Here is a 25,426-nt window from a genome sequence, read left to right as displayed (position 1 = left end):
ATTTTTTTGTTTAATCTTCAGGTCACCTACAATAATGTTTTTTTTTTTTTTTTTTTTTTTTTTTTTTTGGATAGTTGATGAGACTCACCGCAATGTGTATTGTGCTAGTTTCAGAGATAGTGTTGTAAACTGCTTCTTTGATAGTGACTTTGTAGATTCTATCTTACCTATAGATGTTATATCTTGGAGGAGTGGTTGCATTATTATATAGTTTTGTTTTTAGACATGCTTCTGAAAGGCCATTTATTGTATTGGATTCATACCTGATTTGGTTATTTTGTTATACAGAATTTGACAGTTTATGTCTGCAAGAAGAATCTGGTTATTATTGGCCCAGGTCTGTAAACAAGAGTCTGTAAACTGGTGATTTATTGGATAAAGGCCAGGATAAGTGTGCATATTACCAGTTGTAACTGAATGGCTTTAAAAAGATAGTGGTGGTCACACTTTGTGAAAGAATATGCTGATTTTGGTGATATAGCTTGTATTTATTACTGTATGATCTGGGCAAAATATATTTATGCACAAAATGCTGCCATAAGGGCATGAACACACTTATCAGATTTTTCCATTGACTTCACCAGTGTACTTAAAGGTTTGGTCATGCTTCCCTTCTGCTTCCATCCTTCTGTGAACAGATGTACTTTTCTCCTGTTGTCATATTCACTCCTTAGGTAAGCAAAGTCACCCAATCTAAACTCACCATAAGAGCTGAATGTCATTTTGTAAACATAATCTCTGGGTCTGTGCACATTGATTCATGTTTAATCTCACTAGCATTCAATAAAATGTATCACACCCTTGTTATATAAAGTGATCCCCCCTATCATACATTATAATGTAGGTTCATAGTTTCATAGGTAAGTACTAGGCTATCTGCCGGAGGGCATATGTAAGCCTAGCCAGAATGTGTTAGCTTTCGCCGCCCCCTTAGATTAGATCCCTGTGCCTCTGTCCAGCAGAGCCATTAGTTCCCTGTGCCTCTGTCCAGCAGAGCCACTGCAGTGATCCCTGGGGTTAATTTTCTGTTTCCCATCCACTCATCAAGGTTTCTCTTGAAGAGTGTTAGTGAGGGGCTCTGCCTAATGTAGATAATCCTGTTCCAAAGCATGGGGAGTCTCTGGGACAGGAATCTATCCCTCCAGCAAGTCCTATTTATCGTTATGGTAAGGTTTAGGTCCCTAGAGCGTGTGGCTCTCGGGGATTTGTTTTTTTTTTTTAGGTGGAGCATGTCCATCAATTCTGGGTTGGACATAGCCTTGTATGTCTGGCAGAGATAACCTCTGAGTAGGCAGTATGCAACCAAGTACAGCTGGAGTTTCTTTATTTGGGCTGCATAGGGTATCTGTTTGAGGCCAGTGATCCTCTTGGTGAGGTACTTCTGTAGTCTTTCCAGCTGTTGCAGGTGTCTTGTAAGGTACATCTCAAATGGGGCATTCTACTCTATGATGGGTCTGATGAGTGATGAGTAGAGGGGCACAATAACCTCTTTTGTTCTAGATGTGAACCCTTTTGTGATTAGGTGGGCCACATAGAAGGATTTTCTAACCACCTTGGCAATATGATTATCAAAGGAGAGATTACTATCTACTTGGGTCCCCAGATCGCTTATTTCATTTTCTGTATTTAGGGGACTACCACGTATGTGGTAGTTTGTGGGTACTTTGTTTTTTCCAAAGGGGATGACTATGCACTTTTTGGCATTTAGCTTTAGGCCATGATTTTACACCAGGTATCCATCCCAGTGAGATCCTTCTGGAGGATGTCTGTATCAGCCAGAGAGTCAATTATGGCCCCCAGTTTGCAGTTGTCTGAGAACCTGGTCAGCTATAGTCCTCCTGTGCTTGCCTGTACCTCTGAGAAGTATATACTGAACAGGAGGGGTCCCAGGACTGAGCCCTGGGGGACGCCACTTGTAACCGGTTTAGAGTTGGACCTGGAGCCTGCAACTCTCACTGTGTGGGTTCTATCCATGAGCCAACTGGCAACCCATTGCGTGACGTAGGGGTTTATGTTTAGGCTGGTGAGCTTGTCTATAATACCAGAATGGGGAATGGTGTCGAAAGCCTTTGCAAGGTCTAGGTAGGCTGTGTGGACCTCCTTTCCCTTGTCTAAAGCCTTGGTAACTGTCTCAAAGAAGTCCACCAGATTTAGGAGGCATGATCTGCCCTTAACAAAGCCAAACTGGGTAGTGTCCAAGGTTTGGAGGTTCCCAATGTCTCTGTTAATGAGCTCCATGATGATGTGCTCCATAGCCTTGCAGACCAGGCTAGTCAGGCTTATAGAGTGATAGTTCCCAGGGTCCGTTGTGGCTCAACCTTTGTGGAGCAGGATAACTGTTGCTGTGCACCACTCTATGGGTACGTAGCCTGTAGAGAGGCTGAGTTTGAACAGTGTGTTTAGGTGAGGGGTTAGTTCATTTTGGAGTTCATGTAAGACACAGCCTGGGACTCTGTCCAGTTCCATTGAAGCTGTGTTTTTGGCTTTGGATAGGGCTGTTTTAACCCATGTGTCAGTGAATGCCGGGGCTGTACATTCTTCTGGTATGGTTATGGGCCCTTTAGGGGTGAAGTTTGCACTAAACCTGTCTGCCAGAATGTTGACAATATCAGTCGGTTCAGTGTATTTTATGCCATTCTGCACTAACTCAGAGCAGATCTGAGAGTTTCCACTTAGGTTCTTGACATAGCTAAAGAACGCTTTGTGGTTATCTTTGGAGTTCTTGGCAATTTTTCATTTGAAGCTAGCCTTGGATCATTTTATGAGGGATCGTAGTTTCTTGCTGATACTGATCAGGGATGTCTTTCCTTCATGGGATTTTACTCTTTTCTGTACTATTTTCCTCCTTCTGTTGTATAGCTTGTTTATGGCAGGGGTCCACCAGACTGGTTTCCTTTTCTTGGGGGAGTGAGTCTTGGTTTTGCTTGGGATAGCATGATCCATGCATTCTTGCAAATGCTCATAGAGTGCCTCTGTAAGGGATTCAGCAGCTTGGACAGCATTGTTCTTTAGCGTGGTGGCTGTGAATCTTTCCACCTCGGTCTTAAGTAACGTGAAGTTTGCTTTTGAAAAGTTTTTCACTGTGGTTTCCTTGATTGGGGGTGGGGGGCGGAATGTGGATATCCAGAGTGATTAGTCTATGGTCTGATCTAACCGGCAAGGAGTTGACCTCTGGTGTAGAACACCGGTCGCCAATGTTGGTGATGACCAGGTCCAATATGTTGTCACCTCTGATCCAAGGCGTTCAAGTTTATAAATTCTAGGAAGCGTTGGGCAAGGGAGTTAGTACTTGGATAGTTCTCCCAGTTAATGTTTGGGTAATTTAAATCATTCAATATTAGAGCATTTGGTAGGACCTTCATATTTTCCAGTGTCTCCAGAAATGCGGAATGGGGGTCCTGGGTCATGGTGGGTGATCTGTAGCAAGCTACAATTTGAATTGCAGTTTTGCCCGTTGTTAGTTGCACATGTATGATCTCTGAGGCATTGTGCTGTACCACTAATCTGAAGGTGTGGGTATCCTTGTTGAATATGGATACACCCCCAGCTTTTCTGTTTCGGTCCGGGTTCTGTGGCCGAAAAGTATGGTATGAGTTATAGCCTGGTAGTGCTGGGGTGCTCTCTGGAGCCTTAAACCAGGTTTCTGTTACTACACAGTTATCAATGTTCTCCATACTGAGGAGTGACTCGAGTGCATGCATTTTGAGGTTTAGACTTCTGGCATTGAGTAGCATTACCCTTAGTTTTTGGTTACTTGTGCTATTTATGGTGGTGGGTTTGTCTTTTGAGCCTTGCATAAAAAAGGCACTATGGGGGTGGCAAAAGCCTTGTCCAGTATTCAAAAGCCTAAGGGTGACAGATGCAAACCATCTCTTGTGAAGCAACATGGCTTGTTGAGCATGTCATCCCAGGCGGACAGAGACTGGATCCCCTTTGAATGACAGTAGAAACTTAGCCAATTGTTGAAATTGATTATTTTTTCTTTATACAGTGGCATCATTCTTGGTGAGGGCAGGATGCTACTCAGGGTCAGGGTCATACTGGCTTGGGATACGTGATCAGAGAACTCTTCCATGTCTCTTTTCTTGTAGTCCATGGAGGTACATCTCAGATCATTCACACCAACATGGACAATGACAGAGTCGTATTTGTACTTGTTCTGGAGTAGCCTGAGTGCTTGTGTTATGTGGCAGATTCTGGCACCTGACAGGCAGCTAACTGTAACCTTCTCCTTGTCCAGCTTAGTTAGTGGGACATCAGTGTGCCTGATTATAGAGTTGCCTATTACTAGTGTGTTGAGTATGTTATTTTGCCTTAAGGGCTGTGATTGCATGGCACATTGATTATGTGAAGTATGTGTTTCCTGGTTTGTGATGGGGTGTGCAGGTTGCTTGGGTGTCTGCTTTGGAGGTCTCTGTTGCTTTTGCAGATTTTTTATTTAGAGCCTCCGAGTATGTTTTTTGTGCATTTATGTGTGTAATTTGCTGGTGTTGGTTTAGTAGGTCTATGTGATACTGGTGGTGTGTGGCAAGTATTTTCCTTCTCCTCTTGACGGTCAGTTCCAGTCTTAGGCTGTGAGAGCTTTGCTTCCAGTTTGTCTGTATAATTGCATCTCTCGCATATTATTTATGTTTGGTGGTAGGAGGAGAGAGTTGTCTGTGTACGTGAGACAGTTGTAATATTGCCTCAAAATGCCCAGATTCACCAGTTGGACTCGAGAGTACACCTGAAACTGCCCTCTGGACATGCCTGAATAGGTAAAGTGTTTTACTAATTGGCTGGTAGGGACGAATAGAGAGCCTTGTCCTTCTGGTCAGTATAGGGGGGTTTAGTGCTATGGTTAATTGGTGCTTGCTATGAGTTTTGAAGTGCTGGGCTGTGAAATGAATGAAATGAGTGCTTAAGTTGAAAGTTTGTCTAGTTCCAAGGGAAAAATTGACGAGTAGACTTCATGGAGCCAGGAATAGTTTAACCCTAGCTAACCGGCGCTGCCCGACGTGCAAAACCATGCAAATGCATTTTTTATAGCAGGAAAATGAAAGAGACAGAAATTAACCCAAAATGGCCAATAAACTACTAACTTCTGGGCTGAAACCACTCCTCCAGGGACAGATAGGCTGCTCAAAGCTCCCCTCTCTCACAGGTGAACAGAGAAACTTCCTTCTATCCAGGTAAAGTATGGGCAACACAGAAACTTGTAAGACAACCTGAATTCAGCAATAACCTGAAAACTGGACTATACTAGTTCAGAAAGGTGGTAAATAAGTATATTTTTTGTTTTTTTTTTTTTTGTTTGTTTTTTAAAAACCCACTTTAAATGCACAGAAATGGCTATCACACTTTAGTGTGCAGCCTACAACAGTTACACAGATTAGTTAAACACAAAAATGACTTAGTTCAAGTGCAGGCAGCAAATAAATACAATATGTAGCAGAAACAAGATTTTTAAATCACAGAGGGCAGGATTCATGAAGCCTCCATGTAAGAGTTACAAGGCTTACACGGAGGCTGCAGTTAAACAGTGTGATGATGGCATGCTGAATCACACCTAAGGCTTACACGGTCCATGGAAGACAGTAGGGGGCATGTCCATAGGCCGAGCCCTGCAAACGGACACGCCCCCAGAAGAGTAAAAGTCCCAAAAGTAAACCCCCATGACAGAGTCCATGGAAATGTGAATAAACACAACACAACACATGCCCCCACAGACTATGAACATAAAATATATAAATGAACATGTTATATATTTTTTTAAATTGTAAAGATGTTTGCCCGTGAGTGCGCTCGTTTGCGGGCATGCCGTAACAGCCACAGTTAGCAGTCAGTGGAAAAGCATATAAGAACTACATATGCAAAGTAAGTCAAAAAGCAATAGCGTAGCGGTAGAGATGTCAGCTGAAGAGCAGGCAGTCATGGTTCAAGCCCCCACAACATCAATTTTTATTTTTAGTGAAATAAGCATGAAACAAGTCCCTGACATATATGTACACATATAAAATTATATTTTATGTAAAATGTAATGAAATGGGCCATTTATTTTGAAGAAATGTGAGATAACAAAATAATAAAAAATGCCAGATGTGCCTATAGCTGAGCTACAGTTTAACAAGTTGAGTGCAGCTGCCAGTAGGTGAGCAGTGGTTTAACAGGTGTAAAATGAGTGCCCGAAGGTGAGCAACGGTTTAACAGGTGCAAAATGAGTGCCCGTAGGTGAGCAGTGGTTTAACACGCTGAAACTGTGTGCCCCTAGCTGAGCTGAGCGTAATATGTGTGCTGATAGCCAAATAAAGCGTAAACCAGCGTAACCCGTTTGCGCGGAGCTGCACACCGTGCCAACAAGCTAACCGACGGGCAACATTGAGCAAGCTGTAACAAAACTGCCTTTACACAGACACACCTCCTAGCCTGTGTAGACAGTCATAAAATATAAAAAGCAGTGGCCAGGTTTGAACCCAGGATACCATGCACCATAGTTAAGGTACTGAACCACTAAGCCATGACAGCTGTAGTTAGAAATGCAGTAATAGCAAATATATAGGAATGAATAGAAAGAGGAGCATGACAAAGCAGGTTTTGTGAAGCTGATACAATTCCAAAATGGCCAATCACAGATAAGTGCGGGAAAAACGGCATATATAATTCCCATAGGCGGGAATACACAGCATAACCGATTGTAGAACTAACTTGCAGCCAGAATGTCAGGAGTAGGTGAGGGTAGTTGCTTTCGAGCACAGAGGTGGGGCATTGAGGAGTCCAAATATATGGTTTGGCTCCTTGTCCACAATCATGAGGCCCAACTCATGCAGGGCCAGGTCCTGTGGGGAGCATATAGGACTGAGGCGTGGGACAGGTTGGCTCATGATCTTACCAGTGCCACAGGGATTCCAAGGACTGGTGAGCAGGTCCAACACCACCATGCGGACCTGAAGAGACGCAAGCAGGACCAACTGAATCGTTGGATCCAGGAGGCCCGACAAATGCCCAACGCCCCACTACTGAGTAAGTTACATCTAATTATGTATGTAAGAAATTAACCTAGCTGATATTATGGAGATGTGTATTCCAATATTACTTTATTTATATTACAGCTGCAGGTGTCCGTTCTGCGAACCACAGAGCCTATGGCGATAGGCTGGTGGTTGCCACCAGGCAGGTCAGTAATCCTCCTTGTAACTGTAAATAAATATAAAAGTATGACAGTTAGCAAAAGAGTGCAGTGTAGTCACTAAGTAATAAAATGTGCAAGTAACAGTGTAAGAGTGTTTGCAAGTATTGCTTGATTACAAAAGTGTGCTGCAGTCTGTAATCCAAACAGAAAAATGTAAATGTCTGAAATAAAGTCTGAAATAAAGATGTCCCACCTGTAATATAATAGTACATAACCTGCAGCAGGCTGAAAAGTACAGCTGCAGAAGATGAGCAAAACACATGTGTGAAATATATCCTTGTTGAAATACTGAAACATGACAGAAGTTAGACTGTTGGAAAGGATTGTAATAACTACAGTTAAAACATGTCAATAAAGCATAGATGTAAGTACCGTCCTGAATTGTAAAAATAAAACAAGTGAGAGAGTGTGAGAAAGAGCTATGAATCCACCAATAAAGTAGTAATAACCCCTGAATAAAGTATACTGCAGTCAGTACAGAATGAAATGAATGTGACAAGCAGAACCTAACTGCAAAATGTGTTCAAAATGTTCCTGCAGCTGGAATGTGTATACCAAAATCTGGATATGTTGCTCTCAGTCTGCAATATGCAGATAGTATGATTGTCTGAAATACCAAACATCCATATTTGTCTATAGCTATATAAAGCAAATGTAGTAGGATGATGTAGCTGAACAGAGCCAGATATGAACGTGTATGAATAAAAATGAAAATGTATATTGATGTAGCAGTAACATTCCTATCACCAACTTGAAGTAGTTATCACATAAGAAACTGTAGGTAGAACTGTAGTGTGTATATATCTGCAGCTATTAGAAATGTACAGCATATGTATTGGCATTTGACGGTGTTAATTATATTTTCTGCACCCTACTCTATAACCACATATAATCAATTCTACGTGAAATTGGTATGTGCAATCACAATTAACACCCCTGGACATTTGTCCTTTTGGGTCATACATATTTGCATGTACGTTGATGCATCTGCCCTGTTCATACATCAAAACCTGATGGCCTGTTGCCATCAATCAACCCTGCATGTTATTGGACTGTGTACTGCTGTTCAAATTATGCATGTGTTATGCTCGCTGTTCAATGGTGTGAATATCTGGGTGTTTGGTTAATGGGAATACTAATGCATGCTGTTACAACTAATTGTGAATGGTATTGTATGTTACTAACCCAAACTGTCATGATATAATGCAAAACATAGGACGACAGGGAAGGCGGGTTCCAGCGGACCCACCTCTCCAACCTCAGCTGGTGAGTGCACCTGGCAGTAGTGCCCAGGCCGGACCCTCCTCTGGTGGCCCTGTGCCACCTGTGGGTGGAAGCGCTGCAGGGGATGGGGATTGTCCCCCCTCTGCAAGCGTGGCCGGAGGAGAAAATCCACTCACCCTCCGTAGTGTCTGGACTGTGGTGCGTAGGGGGATCCGGTACGCTGTGCACTTGGGCCCCTACGCCAACTTGAGGCATGGGTGGCACAAGTAACGGGGGTGCCTGCTGCCCGGCCTACACAGCCCCCAGCACAGCCCCATCCTGGGCAGTGAAGGCACAGTGGCAACTGCCCATGGGTAGGGATATCAGTTCCACTGTTGCCATCTGTGGGCTCATGGGCTCTGGATATCCAAACATCTGCCCCCGTCAATTGTGTAACCCCCCCACACGTGTCATATACCGCCCCTGTATGCGTCTTGTTTGTCTTGTCTGTTGACCTACCCAACCTACCTCCCCAGCTATACCGACTTCCTTTACCTGACATACCACTCTCACCTGAAAAAAAAAAAAGGGCACTCTGTACCCACAAAAAAAATATGCCCCATACATAGCTGCCCATTTCGCACACATGTCTGCTGGACATGGAAACTGTCAATTACAATTGGCTGTACAACAAGTATTATTGTTGTCCTTACACCTCTCTCAGGGGTGGAAGGTTTCAAATGTCACACCAAATTACAAACATATGCACAGCTGTTGCTGATGAAGAAATGGGCAGCTATGGGCCTTACCTACATCCCTCCTGCAAAACCCAAGCTTGTTTCCCTACTGTCTTACCCTCTTTGTGACCCCTTTTTCACCACTTTCCTGTCTCCCCATTTTCATTTCTTTCAAAGAAAATGGCGCGGGTGTGCGCACGAGTAAGCACTTTTAAGTTGTTGTAAGCATGTGTGCGCGGAGCAGAATGCCAGTGCGCATGCATGAGCTCCGCGCAGACCAGCGCTAACTCGGTTACAACTGCTTAAAAGTGCCTTAGTCACTCTGAATGACAGGTCCTGTAGTCTGCTCAAAAGCAAAATAAAATCCCACTGTCAGTCCCGAACCCAGGACCTTGGAAACAGTAGTCTGCATGACTTACCACTAAGCCATGACTGTTATATGAGAAAATTGTGCTACAATAAATATATCATGTAATAGTAGGAATGATTGTAAAGGGAATATGGGATGTGTAGTACATAAAGCATGTCATGTATATTTACTGTCAAATCTAGTGGATTTCTATAATAGTAGTGTGTGAACAGAAACAGCCATGCTAGTTGGTAGCTAGTAGGTAATAATGTCACTGTAGCACCTTGCAAGCCACACACATACTCACAGCAGGATAATCACTGCCCATACCCCACAACCTGTTACAGGAACACATCCGGACCAAGTAATAAAATATGTGGAGCAAAGGGCCAAAAACAGGGACACATTCCAAATAATGTTACAACAAACTTAGACAGTTCAGAGAGTAACAGGTTCTGCATTTTGTTGGATGTTTGGAAGGGTATGAAGTCTGAAACTTAAATGTTTGTCACTATATTCTGACTTGAGCCCAGAGTGATTTGCCAGAAAGAGCTGTGCATGAGATATTGTGCAAAATATGAGGCAGAAATGTGGACAACCTGTAAATATCTGTACACTTGAGAGGTCTGACACTGCCATATTTGAATAGTTAAAAGCCTAGACATAGCAACAGTGACTGAGGTACAGGGATGCCCCACAGACTCCATGTGAAATGTACAAAGAGTAGGCAGAAAGGTGTTACAACACATGCAATGGTAACTATGAAGTCCTGAAAGTATGCACCACTTGCACAGCAGAAATAGTGTAGTAATACATATGCTCATGCTATCCCACAGTCACAACTGCAGAATACCAGACAATTTAATGGGTGTACCCCACTGATATGTACCATTCCATGAGGCAGATAACAGATGCACCTGAGAGTCTCTTGGCCTGCTCAGCAGCATACTCAAATACCCTAATAGATGTCAAGGCCCACACCATGGCCAGACCACACTGCATGCTGTAACACCCTAGCAGATATAGCAAGCATTCCAAGGTGTGAATGTGCATGGAAAATAGGAAAGCCACAGCAGCACACTACAGTCAAGACACCTAGCAGGCATACAAGTAGTGACTGTAAAGGGCAAATATTGAAGCCATAGCAACAAAGTGCAAGAGCCACTGCTATACACCAGTTACACCACATGCCCAACAGGAAAGCACACACACCCACATTAACAGTAGTAGTAGTCTTAGGTGTCAGTGTACATACACACTTAGTACAGGAAACTGGAGAAATGAATGGAGAAATGTTAATCTACAACACAGCCAGAAATATAAGAGAGATACTAACCTTTACACTCACAGAACAGTGTCCACAGCATACCAACATGTTCCCTGCCCTTAAAATCTGAAAGGGCTACGCCTATCTCACATACCTTTGTATAGCACTGTTCTGAAATCACAGTGAGAACTGCAATCAGTACACAACTGGCTGCATGCAATTAGCAAATGCTGGCTATCAATTGGTGCAGAGGCCATCACAGGGACATATGCAGATACCTACAAAAACATGCTGTACTCCCAGTCCACACATGCAATACTTTCATTGCACCCTGTGGAGGTAGTGAGAGACAGAGAGAGAGAGAGAGAGAGACACAGAAACAGAGAAAAACAAAATTAAACATACACAAACAAAACTGGTCAGCAACAGCCACCTGAAAGCTGACAACTGGCAAGTGGAGCAGCAGGACACAAAACCAGATGGCAACACAAGCAGCTGTGACAAACACAGGTAATGTAAAGTAATACTATAAAAGTCTACATACTGTGAACCCTCCATATGTGTCATTAGTCTGCATCCATATGTATATGAAGATGTGCAAAGGCAGGGGCCATACAGAAACTATCAGTGAAGGCTGTACATACATTTGTATGTGAGAGCATCTATGTGCACATATCAATGTAGGGTGAATGTAGGTTGTAGTGTAATGTACAAAGTAGGTTTCACAGTTATGTATATGTAGCAGTATGTTAGTGTGTGTGTATACAGTATGGTAAACAAACATGTTGATATACCTATCTATCATATGGATACGTATGTATGTCAATATATGTATGTATATACATATATATATATATATATATATATATATATATATATATATATATAATATGCATATATGTAAACATACATAGAGAGAGATGTAGGAATACAGAGACAGATGTAGATAGATAGATAGAATATGTACAAACATATATATGTAATACACACATATAGATATAGATATATGTAGATACATATACATAGACAGACAGATCTGACTATCTATAGGTATGACTGTATATGACGATCTCACACTCCCCCTGTCCCACCCCCTCTGTCACTCTCACCCCCTCTCTGTCATAGCCCCCCTCTCTCCATATTTATAGCAATATATGTACATCAATATATACATGTGTATATGTATACAGATATATATATATGTATATATATATATATATATATATATATATATATATATATATATATATATGTATATATATATATATATATATATATATATAGAGAGAGAGAGAGAGAGATGTATATATATTCTGAGTGAGGCACATGTGTACAGATGCATTGCAACAGGTGCCTGGTGACAAAGGCATGGAGTGAACACCAGTGTCAAAACTGGAGTACCATACCCCATTTCAAATCACCTATACCAGTAACCACCAGATGTGTGATTCGCTGCCCACCACTGCATGTGTCAGGGGTGAACAGGGTCATAAATGTGTACAATAGTCCCCCAATGATATTCACAGTGGCACACTATTCCTGGAATACCTGCATATGGTGTGTATCAGCAGACATGGTGTGTCAGCTATAGACATGTAGGTCAGTGTACCCCTCCACGCCACATAATGGCTGCCACGGTATGTACCTCACATGACAGCTACATATATGGAGAAGGACACAGTGACATGTACAACACTGTGACAATGCACTCAAACACATTACCAATGCACAGTGACTGACAACACCACAGAGTACACACATACTACCCACATAGAGGTTACCACTCCTGGATTTACATACTTAAGTCACACCCATGACAGATGTCCAACAACCATAGTAACACCTCACACCATCCACAACCTAAATGACTGCTGTGTGTCATCCATGCCACTGCAATAGAGAGCACATGGTGGAGTTACGGGTTCCTACCCACAGATAAGACATATCCTGCAATAAACCACACAGTGTTAAGAAGCAAGACTCCCCATGAGTACATGTCACACATACCCCTGCTGAATGTTAGTCAGATAGGTAATATGCCATATGAGTCACCCTGTGTAACTGTTTGACAGCAGCAGGTACCATCACATCACATGTGTCACAATGGTCAGGGTAGCAGAACAGTATGCTGCTGTAGTCCCAGGGGCAATAGCATATTGTATAGTATTGTATTGTAATGTATTGTATTGTGTTGTATTGTATTGGTATGTAGAGGTGCCTCCTTCGTGAAGTGGAACCACTGCTGCTGTGCGCCAGTGTACAGGTACATATCCTGTAGTCAGGCTAGTGTTACATAGCACTTCTATACGTGTGTTTAGCTCCTCTTGGAGTTCATGTATCATGCAATCGGGGATACCATCAGGTCCCATTCATGTTGTGTATTCTGCTTTCCTGAGGGCGGATCTCACCTGGACATCTGTGATGACAGGGAGGTTACAGTCAGCTGGGATAACTATGTCTTATTTTGGGGGAGAGGGAGGGGGGAAACCTGCACTGAACCTGTCTGCCACAATGTTGCCAATATCTGTGGGTTCAGTGAATTATTTGTTGTTGTGTACTAACTATGAACATAGTGGAGGGTTTCTGGCCAGGTTGCTAACATAACTGAAGAAGGCCTTGTGGTTATCTTTAGTGTCCCTGGTGATTTCCCTCTCAAAGTTGCCCATGGATGTTTGTATGAGAGAAAATAGCTCCTTACTAGTGCTGATCAAACATGCCTTCCCTTTATGGAATTATGCTCTGTCTTGCAGTAGCTTCCATCTTTTGTAATACAATCTGTCTATGGCTAGGGTTCACCAGACAGGATACTGTCCCTTTGTGGAGAGTGTCTTGGTCTTATATGGGAGGTACAGGTACAGGGTAACATGTTGCTGATGCACAGGGTGACTACATAGACATGTAGTAATAGTATCATGTTGTTAACAGTACTGTGTGCTGATATAATTGTGGGTATATCACAGCATGCCTGATGCAGTAAGGGTATGATTGTCATGTACTGTTGTCTACACCCATGGTAAGTACCATAGTGTATCATCTGCACATGTTGGCATACTGGTGGTAAGGATGTCAACAGAAGGCTACATACATAGGTAGCACAGGGGATAAGGTAATGAAAGTAGTAATACGCAATGATGGACATGTAAACTGCAAGTAGCATGTTGCCCACACTGGACTCTGCAATGCGGATGTATGAGGATGTTGATATGTGTGCAGTACTACACGACTGGTACAGGACACACAGGAGCACCCTAGCACTGCAAGCTCACATCTCATACCATGCTAGACAGCCCCAACACACAAAACTAACTGTCACAGGAGGGAGAGTCCCCATACATGTCAGAGATACTGTGGTGGCAGGCCAGGTAGCATACATCCTACTAAGTATGGAACCACTGAGTGAAGGCTCAGTGTCTGTTATTTGACATGTGTATTACAGCAGGTATGAGCACATGGGTTTCCATCCAGTTATTGTACATCCTGACGGTACATGGTCTGTACACTTGTGTGCGCTAAGACTGGACCCTAGCCATCTGACCTGTGTATTTCCATGTACATGTGCATAGTGCCTGCATATTTGCAGTGTTACCTACTGGAAGTGGTACAGCTTGTTTGTTGTACAATGGACTACATGCAGCCCTGCTTACTGTAGCTTTGTTTCCATGAATGTTTGCTTACAGTTACCCTGGAATACTGATCCCACCTGCAATGCAGAGTTACAGAGCTTCTGTGGACTCCTACTGACATCTGCATAGGTTACGATATGTATGTCCATGTATCACTTGACAGAACATCACTGTTTGTCCTGTTCACATGTACGTTGCCTGTGACACATTGCATATGACTTACCTGGCATTTGTCCACGTGAGCAGTCATATATGCCGCTGCTAACTAATCACAGGCACTACACCCTCACATACTCACCTTCTGTTGAACCACCTGCTTCGCAAGGGATGGCTTGCACCTGTCACCCCTGGGCTTTCAAAGGCTCTTGCTACCCCCATAGTGCCTTGGTTAGGCAAGACTCAAAAGACAAACCCACCTCCATAAGTATCACAAGGGATAAGAAACTAAGTGTAATGCTACTCAGTGCCAGAAGTCTAAACATCAAGATGCATGCACTCGAAACTCTCTGTAGCATGGAGAACATCGATATCTGTGCAGTAACATATACATGGTTCAGGGCTACCGAGAGCACCCCAGCACTACCAGGTTATACCTCATACCATGCTTTTCAGCCCCAAAACTTGGACCAAACCACAAAAGGAGGTGGAGTATCGATATTCATCAAAGATACCCACACCTCCAGGTTGGTGGCAAAGCACCAAGTATTAGAGACTATTCATGTGCAACTAACAGTGGGTATAACTACCTTCCAGGTTATAGCCTGCTACAGACCACCCTCCCAAACCCAAGAATCGCACTCAGCCTTCCTGAGAACAGTGGAAAATATCAAGGTCTCTCCAAACACCATTATATTGTGCGACTTCAACTACCCAAACATAGACTGGGAGCATGACTCTAGCTCCAACACCCTAGCCCAAAGATTCCTAGAATTTATGAAATCAAATGCTATGGTACAACTTGCTACCACTCCCACAAGAGGGGAAAACATACTGGACCTGATCATCACCAACATGGGGACTCTATGCTCCAGACCAGAAGTGTATCCCTCACTGGTAAGATCAGACCATAAACTAATCTCACTGGATATTCACATCCCGACCCCACCCCCTGGCCAGAAAACCACAGTGAACAACTTCTCTAAAGCAAATTCACACTCCTCAAAACCGAGGTGGAAACCTTCAAAGCCCCCGGGCCTGTGGAAAATACTGCCCAGACCGCAGATTCCTCTATAAACGCATTCTATGGACACATTCAGGAATGCATGGATCATGCAATCCCAAATAAAACCAAGACCCAATCCTCCAAAGGCAGACGTCCTGTCTGGTGGACCCCAGCCATAAGCAAACTATACAATAGAAGGAGGAAGCTACTAAATGATACAGCAAAATCCAAAAAAGGGAAGGCATCACTGATCACTATTAGCAGAAAACTACGGGCACTCATAAGATTGTCTAAGGCCAGCTTCGAGAGAAAATTGCACAGGACACTAATGATAATCACAAGGCTTTCTTTAGTTATGTTAGCAACCTCAGATGCTCAGGTAAGAGCCGCCCTCTCCAAAGCAAAAAACACAGCATCAATGGGACCAGACTGTGTCCCAGGCTTTGTCCTACATGAACTCCAAGAAGAGCTACACCCAAACATTACACTACTGTTCAATCCCAGCCTTACTACAGGATATGTGGCCAAAGAGTGGCGTACAGCAACAGTGGTCCCTCTCCATAAAGGTGGTGCTTCTATGGATCCTGGACACTATCGCCCCATAAGCCTGACTAGCTTGGTCTGCAAAGCTATGGAAAGGATCATCATGGACCTCATAAATAAAGATATTGGGGACCTACAGACACTGGATCATACCCAGTTTGGCTTTGTTAAGGGCAGATCCTGCCTCTTAAACCTGATCGATTTCTTTGAAACAGTCACCAAGGCCATTGACGAGGGGAAGGTGGTCCACACAGCCTACCTGGACCTCGCAAAAGCCTTCAATACAATACCTCACTCGGGCATTGTAGAGAAGCTCACCAGCTTAAATATAAACCCCTATGTCACTAGATGGATTGCACACTGGCTCAAGGACAGAACCCACATGGTTAGAATTGCTGGAGCCATGTCAAACTCCAAACCAGTTACAAGTGGTGTCCCACAAGGCTCAGTCCTGGAACCTCTCTTGTTCGGTATATATTTCTCGGAGGTACAGGCCAACACGGAAGGACTGTGGCTGACCAAATTCACAGATGACTGCAAACTGGGCACCATAATCGACTCTCCAGCCAACACAACCATCCTCCAAAAGGGCCTCATAGAAACAGACATCTTGTGCCAGAGCCATGGCCTCAAACTGAATGCCAAAAGGTGTATAGTCATCTCCTTTGGCAAAAACAAAGTGCCCACAAAGTACCACATAGGTGGTAATCCATTAAGTACAGAAGAAGTAATTAGGGACCTGGGGACCCAAGTTAAGAGCAATCTCTCATTTGACAACCACGTGGCCAAAGTGGTTAGAAAAACATTTTATATAGCCCACCTCATCATGAAGGGATTCACATCTAGAGCAGGGGAGGACATCGTGCCTCTTTACTCATCCCTCATCAGGCCCATAATTGAGTACAATGCCCCTGTTGGGATGTACCTTACCAGACACCTGCAGCAACTGGAAAGACCCCAAAAGTACCTCACCAAGAGGATCAAAGGGCTCAAACAAATGCCATATGCTGACCGTTTAAAGAAACTCCAGCTCTACTCAGTGGCATACCGCCAGTTCAGAGACGATCTGTGCCTGACGTATAAAGCCATGTTCAACCCGGAATTAATGGGCATGCTGCACCTCAGAATATCCAAATCCCATCGAGCTACGTGCTCGAGAGACTTGAACCTCAGCACTGGAATAAATAGGACATGCTGGAGGGACAGATTCATAACCCAGAGGCTCCCTTCACTCTGGAATAAAATCCCAGTCCAGGTTAGGAATGGTCCCTCATTGACTCTGTTCAAGAGAAATCTTGATGAGTGGATGGGACATTATAGGTTTACCCTGGGTATCACTTCTGTGTCACTGTTAGACAGAGGCACAGTATACTAACCTCGAAAAAGGGCATAGCAAGATAACTTTACAATGGGTGGTGAAAGCCAAACACATTCTGGCTAGGTTTATAAATGCCCTAGGGCAGATAGCCTAGTATGAACCTATGAACCTATGTATCTTGTTCCCCATTGGCCCTATGTGCTGTTAATCACCATGGCAATCACAATACTATGGTAGCATGTGCAAAGGTCCGTTGTCAGTCACCTGTATGGTACAGTTGTGGAATATGTGGGTTATGTGGCAATGTCACAGCTGCCACATGTACACAGTCAACCCTCTCCCCTACACATGGACGTACAACACATGTATGTGATGCAACCACATAGCCAAACTGGGGACTAAGCACTCTGAACCCAGTACTGGCATAACCTGTCAGGTGGCATGAAATACTACAGTGACTACAATACCAGTCTGATGTAGACCTACACTGACAGCAATACAAACACGTGAACACACTGGGCCATTCGTGGAGCCTAAGAATAGCATCCTGCCTGAGCGGCAGACACCTCTGCAGCTGGCACACAGGCATACATTATGCTGGAACACAGCACGCATAACACATAGCACACAAATCCTGTGTGCCAAACAGTCACAGCCTGTACGGCCAGACAACACACCTGCTACAGTTGTGTTAGGTACCTTTATTGTCCAGCACTATGGTCCACCACATAACACAAGCATACAGGTCAGTCAGAGGCATGGACACATATGACTCAGTCATTGTCCATGCCAATATGGCTGACCTGTGATGTACCTCCCTGGACTACATGATAGGGAACATGGAAGGGCTCTCTGAGCATGTGGCACAGGCTGTTATGACCCTGACCTTGGTTGGCATCATACCCTCACCAGGAATGGTGACGTATTACTGAATGCTGATGAATTACTGTAGCTACAACACCATAGCTGAAAGGTTCCTAGCATGTAGTCACTGCATTGCTATGGAACAACTTGTTACCACTCCCACAACAGGTGAAAACATGCAGCACCTGTTCATCAACAACATGTAGACTATATGCCCCAGACCAGATGTCTATCCCTCGCTGCTAGGATGATGCCATATACATCTCACACTGTATATATGGGTCTACTTCTTTTGACCTAACTTTCATTTGCCTGACCCCATTTGACTGAAATTTAATTTGCCTGACACTTCATTTGCCTGACACTTCATTTGACTGACAAGTATTATTAGCAAGAAAATGGAATATGCCCCCTTCCTCACTGCAGTGCGACCCTGGAGTTAGAATATATAGTTAGGGGGTGCACAGGCCCCTACAGGGGTGGGGCAAGCCTTCATTTCATATATTGTTAACTTTTGATGTAATATTGCTTAGTAACAGAAAAGTAAGTGGGGGGCTTTGCACCCCACACCCCCCATTGTGGGAGGCTGTGCCCCCCACACCCCCCAACTATATATTCTAACTCCAGGGTCGCACTGCAGTGGGGATGGGGGCATATTCCATTTTTTTGCTAATAATACTTGTCAGGCAAATGAAGTGTCAGGCAAATGAAATTTCAGTCATTTGGTCTCAGGCAAATGAGTGTCAGGCAAATGAAAGTTAGGTCAAAAGAAGTAGACCCATATATACACATACTACATGCAGCACCCGCACAGAAGACCACAGTCATAATGTTATCCAGTGCAAATACCATGTATTCACATGTGGCAGGCGTCAGACATGGTAACTATTGAAGGTCACAGGTACATATGTGTATTTGGCACACACATACATCATCTGTGTCCATTGCCATTACTGGTTTAATCGATGTCATGCATTATTGTGAACAACCCACACACATGGGCATTCTGTGACAAAACACACGTGGCATGTGGAATTCAAAGTCATAACTAACTGTGCTATGACAGTAGAGAGAGGCAGTGCGTGCTATTTGCATTACTGGGAGATTTGCCCTCTTCCGCTGTACTTGTAGGGCGCTGACATCATCTCTGTGTAGAGATTGGAATATGCAGCAGCTGGTGTGTTGTACTGGTTGGCAAAAGGGTCAGTTCTCTCACACATGTAATTGCACACACCCTACTTCCACCCCCTCACAAGATTCAAACCCCTACCTAACTATGTTATGACACTCAAAACGGACGCATTAGCGGAGCGTGCTATTCGCATTACTGGGAGGCTTTCCTTCTCCTGCTATACTTATAGGGTGCTGACATCATCAGTGTTTAGAAAGGGGAATGTGCATCCTGTAGTGTGTTCTCCTAGTTGCCAAAAGGGACATTTCTTTCATACAGACTTGCACACACACTAACCCCTCTCCACACACACTGAGCATTTGCAGGATTCAAACCCCTACCTAACTATATTATGACACTTGAGAGAGACACGCACTCTGAGCATTTGCAGGATTCAAACCCCTACCTAACTATATTATGACACTAGAGGGAGACGCATTAGCAGAGCGCACTATCAGAATTACTGGGCATCTACTCTGCACCCACAGTATTTATAGGGTGCTGACATCATTATTTCTACAGAGGTATGTATATCTAGTACTACCTGTCAGGTGGGGGATAGCATATATATGCATTTGCAGCCACCTACTTCAGGGTCAGATATGCACATCGCACTGGCAGGTTATGTTCTATACCGTGCTTCTTGACCACAGGACCTGTAGCACACAACACAACCAGTCCAGACCACCCCTCCCACATCCAGAACACACACTTTGCTTCCCTGGGAACAGTGCTAAGATATGCAGATGTTCACATACACCATTCCAGTTGTTAACGTCGGGTACAGGCATATTGTGTGTGGGAACTATTCAGGCCTCTACAAAATTACCCTACAGCCACTACAATTTGTGAGCCCATGTGCTATGGCAGAACCACTCACCACAGCCACAAGGGGGAATACATATTGCACCTGACCATCTGCAACATGGGTACTCACTGTTCCACACCAGAGGTAGACCACCATTGTTGATATCTGACCATACCCACCTTTCCCTGGACATCCATATCCCATCCCCACCCCCAGGCAAGGTTGCAACTGCAAACAAAGTGTATTTATCAAAAGCAGACTTTACACTTGTGAAGACTGGGGTGGAAGACTTCAAAGGACCCATGCTGGGGGAGTATACAGGCCACTCTGCATAATCCTTGACAATTGCATTCTATGAGCATGTGGAAGGTTTGCATTGATCATGTTATACCAAATATACCCATGACTGCTCCACAACAGGACACCTGTCAGGTGTACACCAGCCATATATGAGCTGTCCAAGAGTGAGCTAATACATTGCAGAGCAGTAGCCCACAGAGGGAGGACATCTCTGAACAGTACTGGCACGACACTTCAATCCCTCATAATCATCACGACACAGTGTTGACAGTGAAATTGTCCAGACAATGCAGATAAGGCTCCCCTCAGTCTGTTATTGTGACCCACTTACTGTTAGAGGTCCTCAGCAACCCTCTTCCAGCACACACCAACAACATGGATGTGGCTTAGCAAATTCAAACCCTGGGATCTCCACTGTGTCCCTGCTTGACAGAGGCACAGCACACTAGCCTCACACTTTGCCTTATGTGACCTACTTTACAGTGGCACAGTAGCCTACTGTACTGGGGAGGCAGACGCCAAGCACACTCTGGCTAAGCTGTCAATCCCTAGGGCAAACAGCCTACTGTTGACCTCTGCACCCATATGTTTAATTGTCAGATGCACATTATGTGTTGCTGATAGACTGTTCGCAGGTCTTTATTGCCATAGCATTCCCTGTTTGTATGAACAACTTGTGTATCTGTGGAAGATGTTTGAATATGGGAGGGATCCACTATATCACGTATGTCTCTGTAGTCATTTAACTGTGTGCACTGGGCAGATTGCTGTAATGTGGTTGGTTCCTGGAATAACACGTACAAATACAAGATATGTGTGGCCAACTGCTAAACTGAGGGCATGCTGTGGGTAACAACAGCCTTTGCCAGTATCCATACAGCCTGCACTGATAGGTGCACGCCAGTCCTAGCAGGTGGAGCATCATGTCATGCTCAGCATGTCATCCCAGGCTGGCACACATTGGATCCCCTTTGACTAACTGCAATACTTCAGCCAATTATTGCAATTGATCATCCCATCGTCATATTGTGGCATCATGCTTGGTGAGGGTAGAATGTTAGTCAGGGTCCTCAAGTGTGCATATACTACATGGTGTTACATTGCTTAACACATGGCAGTCATGCCTCAGGTGGTGCTGCAGGGCTGCCTCTGTCGGATGCACATATTACACTCCCTGTACATGTTTGAGAGCAGGTTATGTCATTTTAGGCATCCATGTTATTATATGAGTGAGTCAGAGAGGGGTATCATTCCCAGGGTTCCTACTGAGCCAGTGTATGTGCTATGTGTTGCCTCTTTGCCAAGACCAGGGAATACTGAGCACGCCTCCTGCTGCCTACTGGGGCAGGCTCAGGTTGTTCCTCCTCTGAGTCACGCTCTGCCTGTGATGGCCTTGGCAATGGTGGGGGGCTGTTTCGCCCGGCCCTATGCTGGTCCTGCTGCAGCTGTTTTCACAAGATCATATTATGTAGCATAGCACATACCATGACAATTTGGGTACATGTAGTTGGTAAGTATTGCAAGGCTCCACCAGATGTGTCCAGACACCGGAACTGCGGATTCTGAGCAGCCCAAACACATGCTCTATTACATTACGTGTTTGTGCGTGTGCCTCATTATGGCATTCCTGTTCAGGTGTATGTGCGTTTCTGATGGGTGTCATCAGCCACGGCTCCAGTGCATAACCTGCATCCCCCACTAGGTGTCCATGTGTGATGTTCCCACTGGCAAATGTCTGGTACAGCTGCATCAAATGCCAGATATGGGAATCATGGTAGCTCCCAGGGCAGCCAGCACACACATTCATTATTATGCCCTGGGCATCACACATGACCTGCCAGTTGATGGAGGGGAAGCCCTTGCGGTTAATGTAGGCCCTACCTCGCTCACCGGCTGGTGCTTGATGCGGCGTGCAGTCTATTGCACCCACTACCTCAGGGTATTCCACTATTTGCTGGAAGAGATGCATATTGCTGGCCAATACCTCACGGGCATTGGGGAAATGTACATGATCACTGACATGTGCTGACATGGTATCCAGGAACTGGTGCAGTACCCTGGAGGCTGATGCCTGTGATATCCCCATCATGTCACCAGTTGGTCTCTGGAAGGTACCTGTTGCTAGTATTCTTAGGCCAACAATTGCTTTCCACTGGGATGGGTTCCCCTCTGTTAGTTCTGTGTGTGAGGCGTGGCTTGCACAGCTCGACAATTTGCTGCAGGAGGTCTCTGTCCACTCTATAGCGCTCTACTATCTCCAGCTCATGTAACCCATGGTAGGTGACCCTGGGCCTGTACACTCCTCTCAGTCTCTTCACTGTGGGTTGTCTGGCACCATCTGCATTGTCACCACCCTCAGCAAGTCGCCTATGTCTCCTTATGACAGCTATGGCAGCCCCTAGCATTTCTGCTCTGAGTTCAGCTTTTTCAGTTTTCACTTCTAATAGCTTACTCCTGTCTTGCAGTGTCTCCTGAGAGAAACATCCTGCACTGCTGTTTGCAGAGTTTTAAGTGCTTGGCTGAGCTACTATTCTGCTGGTGTAATTGTCAGCTTCTAATTGTTTTCACCTGCCAGCTCCAGCAGTATTCCCTGCTAGCTTCCTACTAATTCTGTTGCTTCCTTTTTCCTTTCTGTTTCCTCAGGGGGGAGCAACGCGCATGCCAGCAGAAACACGCTCACAGTGGCTTACACATGCGCACACATGCTTACACAGTTTAGAATCATCTTATTCGGGTTAAAATGCGCGCACACCAGCGCAAACAGTCTTAGAAGTCTGCCAACACGCTCCCACATGCTCAGTCTGCCTTACACGTGCGCACACATGCTTACACAGTTCAGAATCTGCTTATTCGTGTTAAAACGCTCGCACACCAGTGCAAACAGTCTTACAAATCTGCCAACAGGCTATCACATGCTCAGTCTGCCTTACACGCGCGCACACTGCCCTACTCGCGCTTCATGGCATGCACACGTGCGCATGCACGCCCAGCAAGAAACTTTAGTGTAAGCAACAGTGTACACCTTCCATTTCTTGACTTTCCCATGCTTATCTTGTGGCACTCCTCTTTCCATGATATTTGTCTGATATCTGTCATGTAACACTGATCTCCAGTGAACTGCATTTCTTTCTGCCATTCCCCCCTGTGATGTCACCTATCTCCTACTCTATTCCTCCCCCTTATGTATCTCTTACACTACTCAGAATGTGCTCATTTGCTATGTGGCTGTGGGATTCAGTATCCTAACAATTATTTACATCAGATTGCCTACTAATACTTAGTTACATGTCTTACACTCCACTTCCCCTCTTAGCAACCACTAAACTGTGGCCATGTTGTTTTTGTTCTGCTGGTCCCTGCATTGTAAATCCATGTATTACATAAAACACACATTTGTGGGTTTATAACCTTCATTTTTATGTTTTATATAGCGCAGCCTGCTTATGCTGGCTGCGCTTGCATTTAAACTTCGCTAAAAAAATATTTTTCATATTTGCATCAGGTACTTGCCAATGGCCACATATTTGGCCATTGGCATGCTGCCTGACACATATGCACCCTTTATTTGGAGCTGACATGGCTCCATTGTGATTTTTGCAGAAACGTACTCAGTTGTCAACTGAGTACATTTCTGCAGCTAAAACGGCTCTTACACGGGCTGCTTTGGGCTTCGTGGATCACTAATCTACCTCATTTGCATGCCTTTCGGCTGCAAGTGAGGTGATTAGCATATCCATGCCCACTCCGTGTAAGAGACATTTTAGCTGGTCTCTTACACGGACTTTAGGGCTGTTCCTGGATCGCGAAGGCTGCATGGAGTCTTACACTACTCAGACTCCGTGCAAGCCTTCGTGAATCCTGCCCAGAACCACTAAAAAATTGGCGTTTTAGGCAGAATTAGTTAAAGACAGCAAGAAAATGCAGAAAAAATGATACTTAATCACTCCAAATTCTCTCTTTTGTCTCTCTGCTGCTGTTGAACTCTGCAGAACACCTGGCAGGCACTCGCTGAGCTGAATACAAGCGGAAAAAAATGTGCAAATGCGTTTTTTATAGCAGGGAAATGAAAGAGATAGAAATTAGCCCAAATGGCCAATAAACTACTAACTTCTGGGCTACAGCAAACAAGGCACACAAATTTCAGAAAGAAACAGTTCAAATAAGCAGGCACAATAAGCCTTTAACCCGAAATTCCCAGCTCAGAAGGGCAGGATCTAGCCTCTTCTCCCACAAGAGTGCAGACCACAAACCTTCTTAATGTAAAATAACTGGCCTTAAGCCCAAGTGCTTAAACCCGAACTAATGCACTTTTAGAATAACAGACACTGAGCCTTCAATCAGCGATTCCCAACTTAGAAGGATGTAAGCTACCTGTCCTGTCTATATCATGCTATTTTTAGTTATGTCAATCTGACTTACCAAAGGAGAGACTGGAACTTTGTGTACTCTGCTTTCTGATGGTTTGTCATTATTTGAAGAGGATTACTTATCTTGCAAGTGAGGCTGCTGTACCAGTAGAGATGAAAGTTACTGCTTATTATGATATGACAGAAGTTTAATTTCCTTAACATTCTGGGAATCCGTATTCCACTTTATCTGGAGGATATGCCCCATTTCAACGACAAACTATTGTAATTAATGTGCTGCTACTCTGTAGTAGTCCCATAATCCTCATCCTCATATAGCTCACTTGCGATGTATGAATAAGTCACGTTAGGTCCTAAAATCACATTCTGCATCCTGCTGCTTCAGCTATACACAGTTCCATCAGCATCACTTCCAGCCACACACATCTGCATTCAGCTCAAATCTTCTGGTTTATCTTATCATCTTCCCTTATGACTTGCCTCAGTCTTCCAAGTGAGTGTATGCTTCAGTCATTAATACAATTCAAGTACTTGTGTGCAGTTTAA

The sequence above is a fragment of the Protopterus annectens genome, chromosome 9.part0 (genome assembly GCF_019279795.1).
Source record: "Protopterus annectens isolate FY-2018-M chromosome 9.part0, PAN1.0, whole genome shotgun sequence".
NCBI lineage: Eukaryota > Metazoa > Chordata > Ceratodontiformes > Protopteridae > Protopterus > Protopterus annectens.
This window is presented reverse-complemented; position numbering follows the sequence as displayed.